Genomic DNA, 19,196 nt, shown 5'->3' with positions numbered 1-19,196 from the left:
TCAGGACTATTTGAACCTGAGTCTCCTGAATTGCAATTCCTAACACCCCAAGTCCTTTTTTGTTGTTATTTTTGGTTTTGTTTTTATTTCTGCATTTTACGAGCTTAGATTGATGAACATTGTGACAATATGGATGAACCTGGAGGAGATTATGTTCAGTGAAATAAGCTAGACACAGAAGGACAAATATTGCATGTTCTCATTTACATGTGGAAACCTAAAAGATTGAATTCACAGAAGCAGAGCTGTGACCACCGAAAGAATAGGCCCACCGAAAGTACAGGCCCAGCGGCCTGCCGGCGTGGTAGGCACATTGCCCCAATTGGAGGAGGGGCAGAACCACCGCCAAAGCCTGCGAGGGAGACTCTGCAACTATACAAGAGCAATATAAATATATAGGGGGAAAAATCAATAACACAACAGTTTCACCAAGCAGAAAGACACGCGATCAGTATGAAAAGACAAGGAAAAAAAAGGACCACAGGCAATGCAGGTCAACTCAACTTTAGAAGAGGTAATATCTGCAGCAGATGGAATGTCAGATAAAGAATTCAGGATATACATGCTTCAGATGATCTGGAGTCTCAAGGAAGACATTAGACAGCAAAATCAGACAATGAAAGACCTCTTCAACCACTTCGACAATGAATTACATAAACAAATCCAAGAAGCAAAAGATCAATTATACAGGGAGATAGAGGTTATAAAAAACAAACAAACAGAAATCCTAGAAATGCAGGAAGCAATAAACCAACTTAAAAACTCAATTGAGAATACTACCAGCAGAGTAGAACACTTAGAAGATAGAACATCAGACAATGAAGACAAAGTATTTCAACTGGAGAAGAACATAGACAGCTCAGCAAAACTGTTAAGAAACCATGAGCAGAACATTCAAGAAATATGGGATAACATAAAGAGACCAAACTTAAGAGTCATTGGGATACAGGAAGGTATAGATATCCAAACCAAAGGAATGAGCAATCTCTTCAATGAAATAATATGAGAAAACTTCCCAGACTTGAAGAATGAGACAGAATCCCAAATCCTAGAAGCCTACAGGACGCCGAATGTGCAAAATCATAAGAGATCCACACCTAGACACATTATAATGTAGATGCCCAACATACAGAATAAGGAGAGAATTTTAAAAGCTACAAGAGAAAGGAAGCAGATTACATTTAGGGGTAAACCAATCAGGATAACAGCTGATCTTTCAACACAGACTCTGAAAGCTAGAAGATCCTGGAATAACATATTTCAAACACTGAAAGAAAATGGGTTCCAACCAAGAATTGTGTATCCAGCGAAATTAAGTTTCAGGATGGAAGATGAAATTAAAACCTTCCTTGATAAACAAAAGTTAAAAGAATTTGCAGCTAGAAAACCATCTCTTCAAAACATCCTCGGCAAAATATTACAGGAAGAGGAAATGGAAAATATCAATGAAAACCAACAGCGGGAGGTAGTACAGTAAAGGGGGGTGGGAAATAATCAAAGAGGAAAACAAACCATGTTTAGTAACATAAATAAACAAATATGGCTGGAAGAACAACCCATATCTCAATAATAACCCTAAATGTTAATGGCTTAAACTCACCACTTAAGAGACACAGGCTAGTAGAATGGATCACAAAACAAGACCCAACAATATGCTGCCTTCAGGAGATGCATTTGATAGGAAAAGACATACATAGACTGAAGGTGAAAGGTTGGGAAAAATCATATCACTCATATGGACTTCAGAAACAAGCAGGAGTGTCCATACTCATATCAAATAAAATAGATTTCAAGCCAACGTTAATCAAAAGGGATAAAGAGGGACACAACATACTGCTCAAGGGAACCATACACCAACAAGACATAGCAATCATAAATATGTATGCCCCAAACAATGGTACAGCTATGTTCATCAAACAAACTCTTCTCAAGTTCAAGAGTCTAATAGACCACCATACAATAATCATGGGAGACTTCAACACACCTCTCTCACCACTGGACAGATCGTCCAAACAAAAGTTGAATAAGGAAACTATAGAACTCAATAACATAATTAATAACCTAGACTTAATTGACATACATAGAATATACCACCCAAGATCAAGCAGTTACACTTTTTTCTCAGCAGCACATGGATCCTTCTCAAAAATAGATCATATATTATGTCACAGGGCAACTCTTAGACAATATAAAGGAGTAGAGATAATACCATGCATCTTATCTGATCATAATGGAATGAAATTGAAAATCAACGATAAAAGAAGTAAGGAAAAATCATGCATCACTTGGAGAATGAACAATAGGTTACTGAATGATCAGTGGGTTATAGAAGACATCAAGGAGGAAATTAAAAAATTCTTAGAGATAAGTGAAAACACAGACACAACATATCAGAATCTATGGGACACATTGAAAGCAGTTCTAAGAGGAAAATTTATTGCTTGGAGTTCATTCCTTAAAAAAAGAAAAAACCAACAAATAAATGATCCAATACTTCATCTCAAAATCCTAGAAAAAGAAGAGCAAAACAACAGCAAAAGAAGTAGAAGGCAAGAAATAATTAAAATCAGAGCTGAAATTAATGAAATCGAAACAAAAGACACAATTGAAAAAATTGACAAAACTAAAAGTTGGTTCTTTGAAAAAATAAATAAAATCGACAGACCTTTAGCCACGCTAACGAAGAGAAGAAGAGAGAGAACTCAAATTACTAGCATACGGGATGAAAAAGGCAATATCACAACAGACACTTCAGAAATACAGAAGATTATCAGAAATTATTTTGAATCCTTATACTCCAATAAAATAGAAGATAGGGAAGGCATCGATAAATTTCTTAAGTCATATGATCTGCCCAGATTGAGTCAGGAGGATATTGACAACCGAAACAGACCAATATCAATTGAGGAAATAGAAGAAACCATCAAAAGACTACCAACTAAGAAAAGCCCAGGACCGGATGGGTATACAGCAGAGTTTTACAAAACCTTTAAAGAGGAACTAATACCAATACTTTTCAAGCTATTTCAGGAAATAGAAAAAGAGGGAGAACTTCCAAATTCATTCTATGAGGCCAACATCACCCTGATTCCTAAACCAGACAAAGACACTTCAAAGAAAGAAAACTACAGACCAATATCTCTAATGAACCTAGATGCAAAAATCCTCAATAAAATTCTGGCGAACCGGATACAAAAACATATCAAAAAAATTGTGCACCATGATCAGGTAGGATTTATCCCTGGGATGCAAGGTTTGTTCAATATACGGAAATCAATAAATGTTATTCACCACATCAACAGGCTTAAAAATAAGAACCATATGATCATCTCAATAGGTGCGGAAAAAGCATTCGACAAAGTACAGCATCCCTTTATGTTCAAAACTCTAGAAAAACTAGGGATAACAGGAACATACCTCAATGTTGTAAAATCAATCTATGCTAAGCCTCAGGCTAGCATCATTCTGAATGGAGAAAAACTGAAGGCATTCCCTCTAAAATCTGGAACAAGACAGGGATGCCCTCTCTCACCACTTCTGTTCAACATAGTTCTCGAATCACTGGCCAGAGCAATTAGACAGACGAAAGAAATTAAAGGCATAAAAATAGGAAAAGAAGAACTCAAATTATCACTATTTGCAGATGACATGATTCTATACCTAGCAGACCCAAAATGGTCTACAAAGAAACTATTAGAGCTAATAAATTAATTCAGCAAAGTGGCAGGATATAAAATCAACACACATAAATCAAAGGCATTCCTGTATATCAGCGACAAATCCTCTGAAATGGAAATGAGGACATTCACAATATCCTCAAAAAAAAAAATAAAATAAAATACTTGGGAATCAACATAACAAAAGAGGTGAAAGACTTATACAATGAAAACTACAGAACCCTAAAGAGAGAAATAGAAGAAGGTCTTAGAAGATGGAAAAATATACCCTGTTCATGGATAGGTAGAACTAACATCATCAAAATGGCGATATTACCAAAAGTTCTCTATAGGTTTAATGCAATGCCAATCAAAATCCCAACGGCATTTCTTGTAGAAATAGAGAAAGCAATCATGAAATTCATACGGAAAAATAAAAGACCCAGAATAGCAAAAACAATGCTAAGCAGGAAGTGTGAATCAGGCGGTATAGCTATACCAGACTTCAAACTATACTACAGAGCAATAGTAACAAAAACAGCATGGTACTGGTACCAAAACAGGCGGGTGGACCAATGGTACAGAATAGAGGACACAGAAACCAATCCACAAAATTACAACTATCTTATATTTGATAAAGGGGCTAAAAGCATACAATGGAGGAAGGATAGCATCTACAACAAATGGTGCTGGGAAAACTGGAAATCCATATGCAACAAAATGAAACTGAATCCCTTTCTCTCGCCATGCACAAAAGTTAACTTAAAGTGGATCAAGGAACTTGATATAAAATCAGAGACATGGCGTCTGATAGAAGAAAAAGTTGGCTATGATCTACATACTGTGGGGTCGGGCTCCAAATTCCTCAATAGGACACCCATAGCACAAGAGTTAATAACTAGAATCAACAAATGGGACTTACTCAAACTAAAAAGTTTTTCTCAGCAAAAGAAACAATAAGAGAGGTAAATAGGGAGCCTACGTCCTGGGAACAAATCTTTACTCCTCACACTTCAGACAGAGCCCTAATATCCAGAATATACAAAGAACTAAAAAAATTAGACTATAAGATAACAAATAACCCAATCAATAAATGGGCCAAGGACCTGAACAGACATTTCTCAGAGGAGGACATATAATCAATCAACAAGTACATGAAAAAATGCTCACCATCTCTAGCAGTCAGAGAAATGCAAATCAAAACTACCCTAAGATACCATCTCACTCCAGTAAGATTGGCAGCCATTAGGAAGTCAAACAACAACAAGTGCTGGCGAGGATGTGGGGAAAAGGGTTCACTTGTACATTGCTGGTGGGACTGCAAATTGGTGCAGCCAATTTGGAAAGCAGTATGGAGATTTCTTGGAAAGCTCCGAATGGAACCACCATTTGACCCAGCTATTCCCCTACTCGGTCTATTCCCTAAAGACCTAAAAAGAGCACACTATAGGGACACTGCTACATCCATGTTCATAGCAGCACAATTCACAATAGCAAGATTGTGGAACCAACCCCGATGCCCTTCAATAGACGAATGGATAAAAAAAAATGTGGCATTTATACACAATGGAGTATTACTCTGCATTAAAAAATGACAAAATCATAGAATTTGCAGGGAAATGGATGGCATTAGAGCAGATTATGCTAAGTGAAGCTAGCCAATCCCTTAAAAACAAATGCCAAATGTCTTCTTTGATATAAGGAGAGTAACTAAGAACAGAGTAGGGACGAAGAGCATGAGAAGAAGATTAACATTAAACAGGGATGAGAGGTGGGAGGGAAAGGGAGAGAGAAGGGAAATTGCATGGAAATGGAAGGAGACCCTCAGGGGTATACAAAATTACATACAAGAGGAAGTGAGGGGAAAGGGGGAAAAATATAAGGGGGAGAAATGAATTACAGTAGAGGGGGTAGAGAGAGAAGAGGGGAGGGGAGGTGGGGAGGGGGGATAGTAGAGGATAGGAAAGGCAGCAGAATACAACAGACACTAGTATGGCAATATGTAAATCAATGGATGTGCAACTGATGTGATTCTGCAATCTGTATACGGGGTAAAAATGGGAGTTCATATCCCACTTGAATCAAAGTGTGAAATATGATATATCAAGAACTATGTAATGTTTTGAACAACCAACAATAAAAATTAATTAAAAAAATAAATAAACATAAATTTTAAAAAAGAGAAAAAAAGAATATATGTGAGGGGGCTGGGGTTGTGGCTCAGCGGTAGAGTGCTTGCCTAGCACATGTGAGGGGCTGGGTTTAATCCTCAGCACCACATAAAAATAAATAAATAAAATAAAAGTATTATGTGATATATATATATATATATATATATATATATATATATATATATAAATGTTAACTAGCTTAAGTTGATCATTTCACAATCTATACACATATCAAAACATTAAATTCTACACTATAAATATATACAATTATGTTGATTATACTTTAATGAAGCTGGAGAGGGAAAAGAAACACATGTTAATATGCATAAATTATATCTTTAATATTTTGATGACTATTTTAACACAACCAGTTTTCATTGTAATCCTACATGTTTTATTTCATGTATTAAAAAATGACTCTCTAAACAGTTCACCAATTGGCCAAAGGAACCCATGGCACAAGGAAAGTTTTGTTTGTTTGAAGGTGTTTTGTGGGTTTTATTTTAATATTTTAGCTTTGCATTAATAAGTAATTTTTGTAAGTTTTGTTTTTTCTGTTGCAAGCCTGTTTCCTAAACTGTTATACACACATGTCTATTCATGAGTACATGTTTCTTTTTTTGAAAATGTTGGATTTTTAAAAAATATATTTTTTACTGGCAGATGGACACAATATCTTTATTTTACTTATTTTTATGTGGTGCCAGTGCCTCACACATGCTAGGTGTGTGAGTCACAAGCCAAGCCCATGTTGGATTTTTTAAATTTTTTTTATGTTTTTATTAGTGTATTATAGTTATGCATAAAAGTGGAATTTAATGTGATACATTCATATACACATATAACATAATTTGGTCAATTTCTTTCCACGATTCTTTCCCTTTCTCATCCCTCCTCCCTCTGCTTCAGTCCTTCTTTTATACCACTATTCTCTCTTCTATATTCATGAGATCTCCTTTTTTATTCATTTTTTTCTTTCTAGAGTTTGCATATGAGAGAAAACATTTGATCTTTGACTTTCTGAGTCTGGCTTATGGCACTTGGCATGATGTTCTCCAGTTTCATAAGCAAATATCATAATTTCATTCTTCTTTATGGCTGAGTAGAATACCATTGTGTGTATATATACCACATTTTCTTTATCGACTTGTCTGTTGATTGGCATATGGGCTAGTTTCATAACATGCTTGGCTATTATGAATTGTGCTGCTATAAACATTAGTATGCATGTATCAGTATAGTATGCTGGTTTCAGTTCTTTTCAATGAATACCAAGAGTGGTATCACTGAATCATATGTTTGGTCCATTCCTAGTCTTTTGAAGAATCTTCATACTGCTTTCCAAAGTGGTTGTCTTAATTTGCAGTTCCACCAACAATGCATGAGTATACCTTTTTCTCCCTATCTTCTTCATTATTTATTGTTGCTTGTATTCTTGATGACTGCCATTCTAAGTGAAATAGAATCTCAGTATAGTTTTGATTTGCATTTCCCTGATTGCTAAGGATGTTGAGCATTTTTTTTCATATATTTGTTGGGCATTTGCATTTCTCTTTTGAGAAATGTTCATTTGGTTCTTTTGCCCATTTATCAATTAGTTATTTGGAGTTTGGGTGTTAAGTGTTTTGGGTTCTTTATATATTCTTGATTTTAATCCCCTGTTGGAAGAGTAGCTGGCAAGATTTTCTCCCATTCTCAAGCTCTCTCCACAAGAAGCTTTTTAATTTAAAGCTGTTCCACTTTTTTTTGGTACCAGAGATTGAACCCAGAGTGCTTTACCACTGGGCCACACTCCCAGCCCTTTTTATATTTTATTTTAGAGACAGAGTCTTGCTACATTGCTTAGGGCCTCACTAAGTTGCTGAGGCTGGCTTTGAACTTGGCAATCCTCCTGCCTCAGCCTCTGGTGATGCTGGGATACAAGCGTGCTGTTCCACTTATTGATCCTATGTTTGATTTTTTTAAGAGTCTTGTTAAAGAAGTAGGTGCCTGCACCAACATGTTGGAGTCTTGACCTTATGTTTTCTTCTAGCAGTTGTAGTGGCACAAGGAAAGTTCAGGAACTCTTGATTTAATGCAGGTTCAGATAGGAAAATGTAAACACCCTAGGGTATAACTACCTTCATGATGTAAACATCTGACTATGGTCTTCAAATGCTAACTAATCACTGCTGAATATGTATTTTTTTAGTATAACTTATATGTTAACTAGAACTGTAAAAATTGTTTATCGATAGGAATAAACATTACTTTTCCTTCAAAATACATACCTAATGCACCCCTTATTCTTACCTCTACTGCCCCCACCCTGCACTAATTTTTCAAAATACCATTTTGTAGACAGATACAATATTTCATTAAATAATTGATTCTTTGAATCCAAGATGCCATGGGTTATAAGATCCAACATTCCTTAATACACCAAAAAAAAAAAAAAAAGAAAAAGAAAAATTGCTGCCAATTCAAACTGACATATTATTATGGTAAAATTCTCCCCAAATTCAGAGGTAATACAAAGTGAAAAAAGTAGATGAAATAAAGTATATCACAAAGAATTGATATCAAAGTGCTTTAAAGTAAATTATAGACAATATAAAATACTGTGCATATACAATATAACATGGTAAGGAGTGTGTGTTTTGTTTTCTTCACTTATGAAGTCAGAAGTTTATTTCTCAGGGCTGCCAACCTGCCACAAGATGGCGAGAGCTCCAAGGAAACATAGGGAGAGGCAGTGACTGGAAGTAAAGGCAAACACGTAGGTGAAAGATCAATAACAAAAACAATGATGGGTCTGTCATTTGGGAGCTTCCAATGGGTTTATTTCAAAGCTGATAATAACAAACAGAAAAGAAAGTACCTTAGGAGAGCATAAAGATGGACATTTAACATTCCATTTTGTCTTGTGTGTTCTGGGCTCTGATTTCCAGACAGAGTGCATGGGCAACTAAACATGGTTGGTGGACTCATTGGCAATCAAGGCTGTTTAATGTTTCAGAACTTTCCTCAGCCCCTTGCAGCCAGGCTTGATAAGTGGTTCATAACAAGACAAGGCTAGCCACAAATTTTTCCTGATTACTATAAGGCAATGTATTTGTTTTTGGCACAGAATATGTAATAGGGAAAATAATAGGATACAAGCTCTGGTATATTTCTGTAGGATGAGTAGTGAGAGAGGTGAAGTCTGTCTCGTGCCATAAAGGAGTTACCACGAGAGATCCACAATAACTCTGTGGAGAAATATTAAAAGCCCTGGACTCTAATATATTGCTGCTTAGCATGCAAAATGGTGGAGGAGAATTTGTCAATATCTAGAAAATTATATATGCACACACTTTACTTCCTGGAAACTACTCCAAAAACATAATGAAAAAATGCAAAATGACATATGCCCTTTGCTGCTCTTCATTGACATTATTTATAATGTGAATAGACTAAAGAAACCCAATGTAGCAATGCAATGAAGTAATACATGATTAAAAAAGGAATGAAGACAATCTTTGTATTTTGACATGGATGGTCTTCAGGATAATATAAATGAAAAAAGGCAAGGTAGAAAACAGTTTTTATAGTTTTTGTGTTCAAAAGGGGAGAAATACACACACTTGTGTGTATATGTGTGTATGCATATTTGCTTATATTTTTCAATAGCAGAATGAGCTTTCTTATATATCTTCTCTGGAATTTTGTTCTTTATATAGTGAGAGAGCTGTTGCTTGTAAGCATCTTTATCTTCTTCCACCAGGGAATGCATATAATCTGCAAAGTTATGATCCATGAAGTGCTTCCAATACACTTTTTCATTAAATTACTTGCTTTCAGAATCATAACCAGGAAATCATTTGGTACTCTGAGGGATAGACAAGCCTCTATCCACTGCTCCTGTCAGAGCTCCAAAAGTTTTATTGTCAATGGTATATCTCTCAAGGCCTGCATCCAAACAGCAAGTAAAGGTACAAGGATAATCATCAATGCTTTCCACATTGTATTTATCTCTGTTTACCTCCTCTTGGCCTTCACAGAAATTGCCCATGACAACTTACTGAAAAGACTGATCCAGCAGCAGGCCCATACAAAATGCTGCAGCATAATCTGTCAAGCCAATATTCATGCCATATTTTTAAAAAAATATTTATTTTTAAGTTTTAGGTGGACACAATATCTTTATTTTACATTTATGTGGTGCTGAGGATTGAACCCAGTGCCTCATGCATACTAGGCGAGCACTCTACCACTGAGCCACAACCCCAGCCCCTGATGCCATATTTTGATAGGTGGTATTCATAAGGTGCACATACTATCATATCCCCTTCTGTATAGTCATTAGCAATATGACAAGTGATATCTCTATTAGTAAATGAATTACCATCTTGTATTCATGTATGTTGTACTATTCTTATCCTGGATCACTGAGGTTTTCACTGTGATCAAAAGACTCAACAAGAATAACTTAGAGGAGGGTAAGTTATTTTGGCTCACAGTTTCAGAGGTTTAGTCCATGGTCAGCCAAGTTCATTGCTCTGGGCCCAAGATGAGGCAAATCATCATGGTGGAAGAGCATGGCAGAGAAGTGCTGCTTACCACAGGGGAGCCAGGAAGCAGAGAATGCAGCATGGGGGCGGGCAGGGAATACCACAGGGAAGATGCACCCTTTCATAGCACACCCCCAATGATCCACCTCCTGCAGTCACATACCACCTGCCTATGGGTCTGACTCAGTACATTCAAACTAGGATGGACTGATTAGGTTCCAGCTCTTACAATCCAATCATTTCACTTCTAAATATTCCTGCATTAACTCAGGAGCTTTGGAGGGAAACATCATATCCAAACCATAACAATCACCAAAGTTTCCAAATGCAGTAGTCAATTTAATCCTCTCATATTCTTCTAAATTTGACTTCATATTTCTTAAAGTAGGCCTTATTCTTAATAACTTTAACAATCCCCGTCTACAGAACATACATATGTATGTTCTTGACAAAGACCTACAGGCCCAGTAGTGGTACAGAGGGAAAAATATATTTCTTATTGTTAAAATGTTCTTCCTAGCTCTTTTCCTTAAAAAGCCTGGAAACAATGACAACTTAACAGCAATAAAATGCTCTTAGGACCCATGTTTTGTTCTTAAAATTTTTTTTTCCACTGAGAAAGAGTCAAAGTTCTTTGAATAAATGGCTATACAGGTCTGCAGCAGTAAACATACAAGATGAGCCTGGGAGATCTTGTAGCAGAAAGCAAGAAACTATCAAAGATTACTGGGTTTCTATCAAAAGAAAAAAAAGGAGCCAATTTAAAGACGATTTAACTGATCAGTCATATGACAATTTGTGCAAAAAAAATGGACACCTAGTTTTAGTTCTTGCATATTAAGAATGACATTCCCATCCTTACAAAAAATAAAAAGCTGGAGGTCACTAAAAATGGTGGAGAAGAGAATTCCAGGGTTCTTTCTCTCCACAAAGGAAACTAGTAAACTGGCAAATTATCACAATCCATTTTCACAAGAGAGAGCCTACAGAATGGGAAAAAAATCTACCTCACAGACCTCAAATAGAGCACTAATCTCCAGGATATATAAAGAATTCAAAAACTTAACACCAAAAAAAACAAACAAACCAATCAATAAATGGGCTAAGGAGCTAGAACAGACATTTCTCAGAAGAAGATATACAATTGAACAACAAATATATGAAAAAATGTTCAACATCTCTAACAATTAGAGAAATGCAAATCAAAACTAAGATTTCATCTCACTCCTGTCAGAATGGCAATCATCAAGAATACAAGGAATAATAAGTGTTGGTGAGGATGTGGGGGAAAAGGTATACTCATACATTGCTGGTGGGACTGCAAATTGGTGCAACCACTCTGGAAAACAGTATGGAGATTCCTCAGAACACTTAGAATGAAACCACCATTTGACCTAGCTATCCCATTCCTCTGTTTATATCCTAAAGGACTTAAATTCAGCATACTTCAGTGATGTAACCACATCAATGTTTATAGCAGCTCAATTCACAATAGCTAAACTATGGAACCAACAATGGAATATTACTCAGCCTTAAAGAAGAATGAAATTATGGCATTGGCAGGTAAAAGAATGGAACTGTAGAATATCATGCTAAGTGAAGTAAGCCAAACCCTAAAACCAAAGGCCAAATGTTTTCTCTGATAAGTGAATACTGATCCATAATTGGGGTGGGTAGGGAAGAATGAAGGAATTTTGGATTGGGCAGAGGGGAGGTGAGGGGAGGGGGGTGTGGAAGTAGGAAAGATGGTGGAATGAGACAGACATTATTACCCTATATACTTATATGACTACACTACCAGTGTGACTCTGCACCATGCACAGCCAGAGGAATGAGAAGCTGTGCTCCATTTCTGTACAATGTGTCAAAATGCATTCTACTGTCATGTATAACTAATTAGAACAATTTTTTTTTAATGAGGGGAAAAAAAGAATCCATTTTCACAGAACTCTGGAATCTAGTTTAAAAAAGAAAAAAAAAACTAAAGTCAATGAAGGGAAAGCTTAATGAAGAAAGAAGCTGTTGCCTTGCATGCTCACTGTCTCTCACTACCAGAGCAATGGCAGCTATAAAGATGGCAGCTCCCACTCTCGGTGCAGATTTCTTGTGCCAGAGGAAACCAATACAGACCTTACTCTCAAAGAATTGAGTTTGTGCATTTTGACCTGTCTGGTGGTTCCCTAAAGAAAGGGTACAAGGTTTTGTCTTTTACTCAGCTGACTCTAAACATTCCAAGGGCAGGATTTCAAGGCAAAAGTATTGGTTGCAGCAGCCTGTAACAAGAGATAGTTAACAGTTGTTAAGATAGACTTTTGGTTTGGGAAGGAAGAGGCTTGGAAAAGAGAAACATGGAGGAATAAGGCATTTTAAAAGCTCCGACCTAAATGAAGGATATGAAAAGACCATGCACATACCCACTGCAGAATGCATCATGCTCTGTAACAGCCTGAAAGCACCTTAAGCTTTTGCTACTGGTTGACAGAGAGTGATGACTAAGGCACAGTTGTAAGCGGCCTGCCTAAGCATTGAAGGACTAATACCCCACCAAAAAAACAGACAATACATATTTATAACTCACAAAACTGATAGAAAAAATGAAGCATTTATCCTGACTTTTCTGTAAACATTGTGATTCAGAGTAAGCAAATAGCTAATGAGAATTTCCTATTTATAGAAGGATTGGAACTAATAAATGCAAAAGAAGTGCTCACATTAGAAAAATCACCATTTTACACTTTCTTATTGAAATAACAGATCTATAGAGGGGTTATTAGATAAAAAGTTGACCCAGCCATGGCTATGCATGCCTGGAATTCCAACACCTTGGGAGGCTGAAGCAGGAGGATTGTGAGTTCAAGGTCAGCCTCAGCAACTCAGCAAGACCCTGTCTCAAAATAAAATATCTAAAAGGGCTGGAGATGTGGCTAAGTGGTTAAGTGCCCCTGGGTTCAATCCCCAGTACCAAAAACAAACAAACAAAAAATAAATGAAAAGTCGATGGGAATCTTTATAATAGGGAGATAAGCTGGTATCACCTGAACCTACTAATGAATGTTAGCATCAATCAAAATGAGATAGGCAGACAAAATGCACCTCCTCGTGCACTGTGGTAGGAAGTACATGGCACCATTTACTAGGTATCCTTGCCTAAAAATTGACCATGAACCTAACCAAACTCTAGATCTCACTACTGATTATTAGGAAATAAAAGGGACAAAGGGCAAATTAACAATATCACCAGGAAGCAATTGACCAAATATAGTGCATCCAATAGTCAACAGAAAAAAGTGACCCAATTTATTCAACAAATCAGTGACATAGAAAAGGAAAGATATGAGATAGGAATTTGGGCATACAGGAAAATAAAGATATACTGAGTCACAAAAAAGAAGCACCTATGAGCTTTTGGAATGCAAGAAATGCCTATGAAACTGAAATGGAAAACAAGCAACTCCTGAGCAACCCAGCCTATGTCTTACCTGCAAAATGTAACACGATACAAGGGCAATGCACAAGTGCTAGAAAAACTGGTGTGAAATTGTGTGACTCCATCCAGACTCCTCCTCTAGTCCAGCCTGAGCTACTTTCCCTTTATAAATACTTACACCCCAAACAAATGGGTTGCTGTCTCTCCCTCTGGAGATGGGCTGCTTTCTCCTTTGAAAATGTGTTTCTTGCTTTACCCACAAAGGCTTATCTCCCTTGAGATAACCCACATCCTCCTTTGAATGTGTATCTGCTTCCCTACATAAGTCTATGTCTTTGATGGGCACCTGCTGAAATTCTCCTGAATTGAGATGCCCCCCTCCAAGAATTCCTCCTGTGACAGATGGACTACTATAGAATAAGAGAGAACTAAGAAAAATTATCAATTGTTTTTTTTATTGGTTATTCAAAACATTACAAAGATTGCAGAATCACATCGGTTGCACATCCACATTTTTACATAATACCATAATAGTAACTGTTGTATTCTGCTACCTTTCCTATCCTCTACTATCTCCCCTCCCCTCCCCTCCCATCTTCTCTCTCTACCCCATCTACTGTAATTCATTTCTCTCCTTATTTTTTTCCCATTCCCCTCACAACTCTTATATGTAATTTTGTATAACAATGAGGGTCTCCTTCCATTTCCATGCAAATTCCCTTTTCTCTCCCTTTCCCTCCCACTTCATGACTCTGTTTAATGTTAATCTTTTCCTCCTGGTCTTCCTCCCTGCTCTGTTCTTAGTTGCTCTCATTATATCAAAGAAGACATTTGGCATTTGTTTTTTAGGGATTGGCTAGCTTCACTTAGCATAATCTGCTCTAATGCCATCCATTTCCCTGCAAATTCCATGATTTTGTCATTTTTTAATGCAGAGTAATACTCCATTGTGTATAAATGCCACATTTTTTTTATCCATTCATCTATTGAGGGGCATCGGGGTTGGTTCCACAGTCTAGCTATTGTGAATTGTGCTGCTTTGAACATCGATGTGGCAGTATCCCTGTAGTACGCTATTTTAAGGTCTTCAGGGAATAGTCCGAGAAGGGCAATAGCTGGGTCAAATGGTGGTTCCATTCCCAGCTTTCCCAGGAATCTCCATACTGCTTTCCAGATTGGCCACACCAATTTGCAGTCCCACCAGCAATGTACAAGAGTACCCTTTTCCCCACATCCTCGCCAGCACTTGTTGTTGTTTGACTTCAGAATAGCTGCCAATCTTACTGGAGTGAGATGGTATCTTAGGGTGGTTTTGATTTGCATTTCTCTGACTGCTAGAGATGGTGAGCATTTTTTCATGTACTTGTTGATTGATTGTATGTCCTCCTCTGAGAAGTGTCTGTTCAGGTCTTTGGCCCGTTTGTTGATTGGGTTATTTGTTTTCTTATTGTTTAATTTTTTGAGTTCTTTGTATACTCTGGATATTAGGGCTCTATCTGAAGTGTGAGGAGTAAAAATTTGTTCCCATGATGTAGGCTCCCTATTTACCTCTCTTATTGTTTCTCTTGCTGAGAAAAAACTTTTTAGTTTAAGTAAGTCCCATTTGTTGATCCTTGTTATTAACTCTTGTGCTACGGGTGTCCTATTAAGGAATTTGGAGCCCGACCCCACAATATGTAGATCAGAGCCAACCTTTTCTTCTATCAGACGCATAGTCTCTGATTTGATATCAAGGTCCTTGATCCATTTTGAGTTAACTTTTGTGCATGGCGAGAGGAGGGGATTCAGTTTCATTTTGTTGCATATGGATTTCCAGTTTTCCCAGCACCATTTGTTGAAGATGCTATCCTTCCTCCATTGCATGCTTTTAGCCCCTTTATCGAATATAAGATAGTTGTAATTTTGTGGATTGGTTTCTGTGTCCTCTATTCTATACCATTGGTCCACCCGCCTGTTTTGGTACCAGTACCATGCTGTTTTTGTTACTATTGCTCTGTAGTATAGTTTGAAGTCTGGTATCGCTATACCGCCTGATTCACACTTCCTGCTTAGAATTGCTTTTGCTATTCTGGGTCTTTTATTTTTCCATATGAATTTCATGATTGCTTTATCTATTTCTACAAGAAATGCCGTTGGGATTTTGATTGGCATTGCATTGAACCTATAGAGAACTTTTGGTAATATCGCCATTTTGATGATGTTAGTTCTGCCTATCCATGAACAGGGTATATTTTTCCATCTTCTAAGATCTTCTTCTATTTCTCTCTTTAGGGTTCTGTAGTTTTCATTGTATAAATCCTTCACCTCTTTTGTTAGGTTGATTCCCAAGTATTTTATTTTTTTGAGGATATTGTGAATGGGGTGGATTTCTTCATTTCCAGTTCAGAAGATTTGTCGCTGAAATACAGGAATGCCTTTGATTTATGCGTGTTGATTTTATATCCTGCCACTTTGCTGAATTCATTTATTAGCTCAAGTAGTTTCTTTGTAGACCCTTTGGGTCTGCTAGGTATAGGATCATATCGTCCCAAATAGTGATAATTTAAGTTCTTCTTTTCCTATTTTTATGCCTTTAATTTCTTTCGTCTGTCTAATTGCTCTGGCCAGTGTTTCGAGAACTATGTTGAACAGAAGTGGTGAGAGAGGGCATCCCTGTCTTGTTCCAGATTTTAGAGGGAATGCCTTCAGTTTTTTTCCATTTAGAATGATGCTAGCCTGAGGCTTAGCATATATAGCTTTTATAATTTTGAGGTAAGTTCCTGTTATCCCTAGTTTTTCTAATGTTTTGAACATAAAGGGATGCTGTACTTTGTCGAATGCTTTTTCTGCGTCCATCGAGATGATCATATGGTTCTTATATTTAAGTCTATTGATGTGGTGAATAACGTTTATTGATTTCCGTATATTGAACCAGCCTTGCATCCCAGGGATGAATCCTACTTGATCATGGTGCACGATCTTTTTGATATGTTTTTGTATACGATTTGCCAGAATTTTATTGAGGACTTTTGCATCTAAATTCATTAGGGATATTGGTCTGTAGTTTTCTTTCTTTGAGATGTCTTTCTCTGATTTGGGAATCAAGGTGATATTGGCCTCATAGAATGAATTTGGGAGTTCTCCCTCTTTTTCTATCTCCTGAAATAGATTATGGAGTATTGGTATTAGTTCTTCTTTAAAGTTCTTGTAAAACTCTGCTGTATATCCATCCGGTCCTGGGATTTTCTTGGTTGGTAGTCTTTTGATGGCTTCTTCTATTTCCTCACTTGATATTGGTCTGTTTAGGTTGTTTATATCTTCCTGATTCAATCTGGGTAGTTCATATGTCTCAAGGAATTTATCGATGCCTTCACTATCTTCTATTTTATTAGAGTATAGGGTTTCAAAATAATTTCTAATTATCTTTTTTATTTCTGAATTGTCTGTTGTGATGTTGCCTTTTTCATCCCGTAAGCTAGTAATTTGGGTTCTCTCTCTTCTTCTCTTTGTTAGCGTGGCTAGTAGTCTATCAATCTTATTTATTTTTTCAAAGAACCAACTTTTAGTTTTGTCAATTTTTTCAATTGTTTCTTTTGTTTCGATTTCATTGATTTCAGCTCTAATTTTAATTATTTCTTGCCTTCTACTGTATTTGCTGCTGATTTGTTCTTCTTTTTCTAAGGCTTCGAGGTGTAGTATGAGGTCATTTATTTGTTGGCTTTTCCTTCTTTTAAGGAATGAACTCCATGAAATGAGTTTTCCTCTTAGTACTGCTTTCATAGTGTCCCAAAGATTTCGATATGTTGTGTCTGAGTTTTCGTTTACCTCTAAGAATTTTTTAATTTCCTCTTTGATGTCTTCTGTAACCCTTTGTTCATTCAATAGCATATTGTTTAATCTCCATGTGATGTAGGGTTTTTCCTTTCTCATTTTATTATTGATTTCCAATTTCATTCCATTATGATCAGATAAAATGCATGGTAGTATCTCAACTCCTTTGTAATTGCTAAGATTTGCCCTGTGACATAATATATGGTCTATTTTTGAGAAGGATCCATGTGCTGCTGAGAAGAAAGTGTATCCGCTTGATGTTAGGTGGTATATTCTGTATATATCAATTAAGTCTAAGTTATTAATTGTATTATTGAGCTCTATGGTTTCTTTATTCAACTTTTGTTTGGAAGATCTGTCCATTGGTGAGAGAGGTGTGTTAAAATCTCCCATGATTATTGTGTTGTGGTCTATTAGACTCTTGAACTTGAGAAGAGTTTGTTTGATGAACGTAGCTGCACCATTGTTTGGGGCATATATATTAATGATCGTCAAGTCTTGTTGGCGTATTGTTCCCTTGAGCAGTATGTAGTGTCCTTGTTTATCCCTTTTGATTAACTTTGGCTTGAAGTCTATTTTATTTGATACAAGTATGGACACCCCTGCTTGCTTCCGGGGTCCATATGAGTGATATGATTTTTCCCAACCTTTCACCTTCAGTCTGTGTATGTCTTTTCCTATCAGATGAGTCTCCTGTAGGCAGCATATTGTTGGATCTTTTTTTTTAATCCATTCTACTAGCCTATGTCTTTTGATTGGTGCATTTAAGCCATTAACATTTAGGGTTACTATTGAGATATGGTTTGTATTTCTAGCCATATTTGGTTATGTATGATACTTAACATGATTTGTTTTTCCTCTATGCTTAGTTTTTCCTTTACTGTACTCCCTCCTGTTGTTGGTTTTCATTGTTATTTTTCATTTCCTCTTCCTGTAATGTTTTGCCAAGGATGTTTTGAAGAGCTGGTTTTCTAGCTGCAAATTCTTTTAACTTTTGCTTATCGTGGAAGATTTTTATTTCATCTTCAATCCTGAAGCTTAATTTCGCTGGATACATGATTCTTGGTTGGAACCCTTTTTCTTTCAGTGTTTGAAATATGTTATTCCAGGATCTTCTAGCTTTCAGAGTCTGTGTTGAAAGATCAGTAGTTATCCTGATTGATTTACCCCTAAATGTAATCTGCTTCCTCTCTCTTGTGGCTTTTAAGATTCTCTCTTCATTATTATGTGGGCATCTTCATTATTATGTGTCGTGGTGTGGATCTCTTATGATTTTGTATATTCGGTGTCCTGTAGGCTTCTAGTATTTGGATTTCTTTTTCATTCTTTAAGTCTGGGAAGTTTTCTAGTATTATTTCATTGAATAGATTGCTCATTCCCTTGGTTTGGACCTCTGTACCCTCTTGTATCCCAATAACTCTTAGGTTTGGTTTCTTGATGTTATCCCATAATTCTTGGATGTTCTGCTCATGATTTCTTAACATTCTCGCTGAGCTGTCTATGTTCTTTTCAAGTTGAAAAACTTTGTCTTCGTTGTCTGAAGTTCTATCTTCCAAGTGTTCTACTCTGCTGGTAATACTCTCATTTGAGTTTTTAATTT

At 36.6% G+C, this 19,196-nt stretch overlaps 1 pseudogene; it reads right to left on the bottom strand.

The window, feature by feature from the left end:
• Positions 1-8,624: 8,624 nt before the first annotated feature.
• Positions 8,625-12,789, bottom strand: LOC143638593 (large ribosomal subunit protein uL18-like; annotated as a pseudogene).
• Between the last annotated feature and the right edge of the window lie 6,407 nt (positions 12,790-19,196).

The sequence above is a fragment of the Callospermophilus lateralis genome, chromosome X (genome assembly GCF_048772815.1).
Source record: "Callospermophilus lateralis isolate mCalLat2 chromosome X, mCalLat2.hap1, whole genome shotgun sequence".
In the NCBI taxonomy this organism is placed as follows: Eukaryota; Metazoa; Chordata; class Mammalia; order Rodentia; family Sciuridae; genus Callospermophilus; species Callospermophilus lateralis.
The sequence above is the reverse complement of the archived record's forward strand: the minus strand, read 5'-3'. Positions and strand labels throughout refer to the sequence as shown.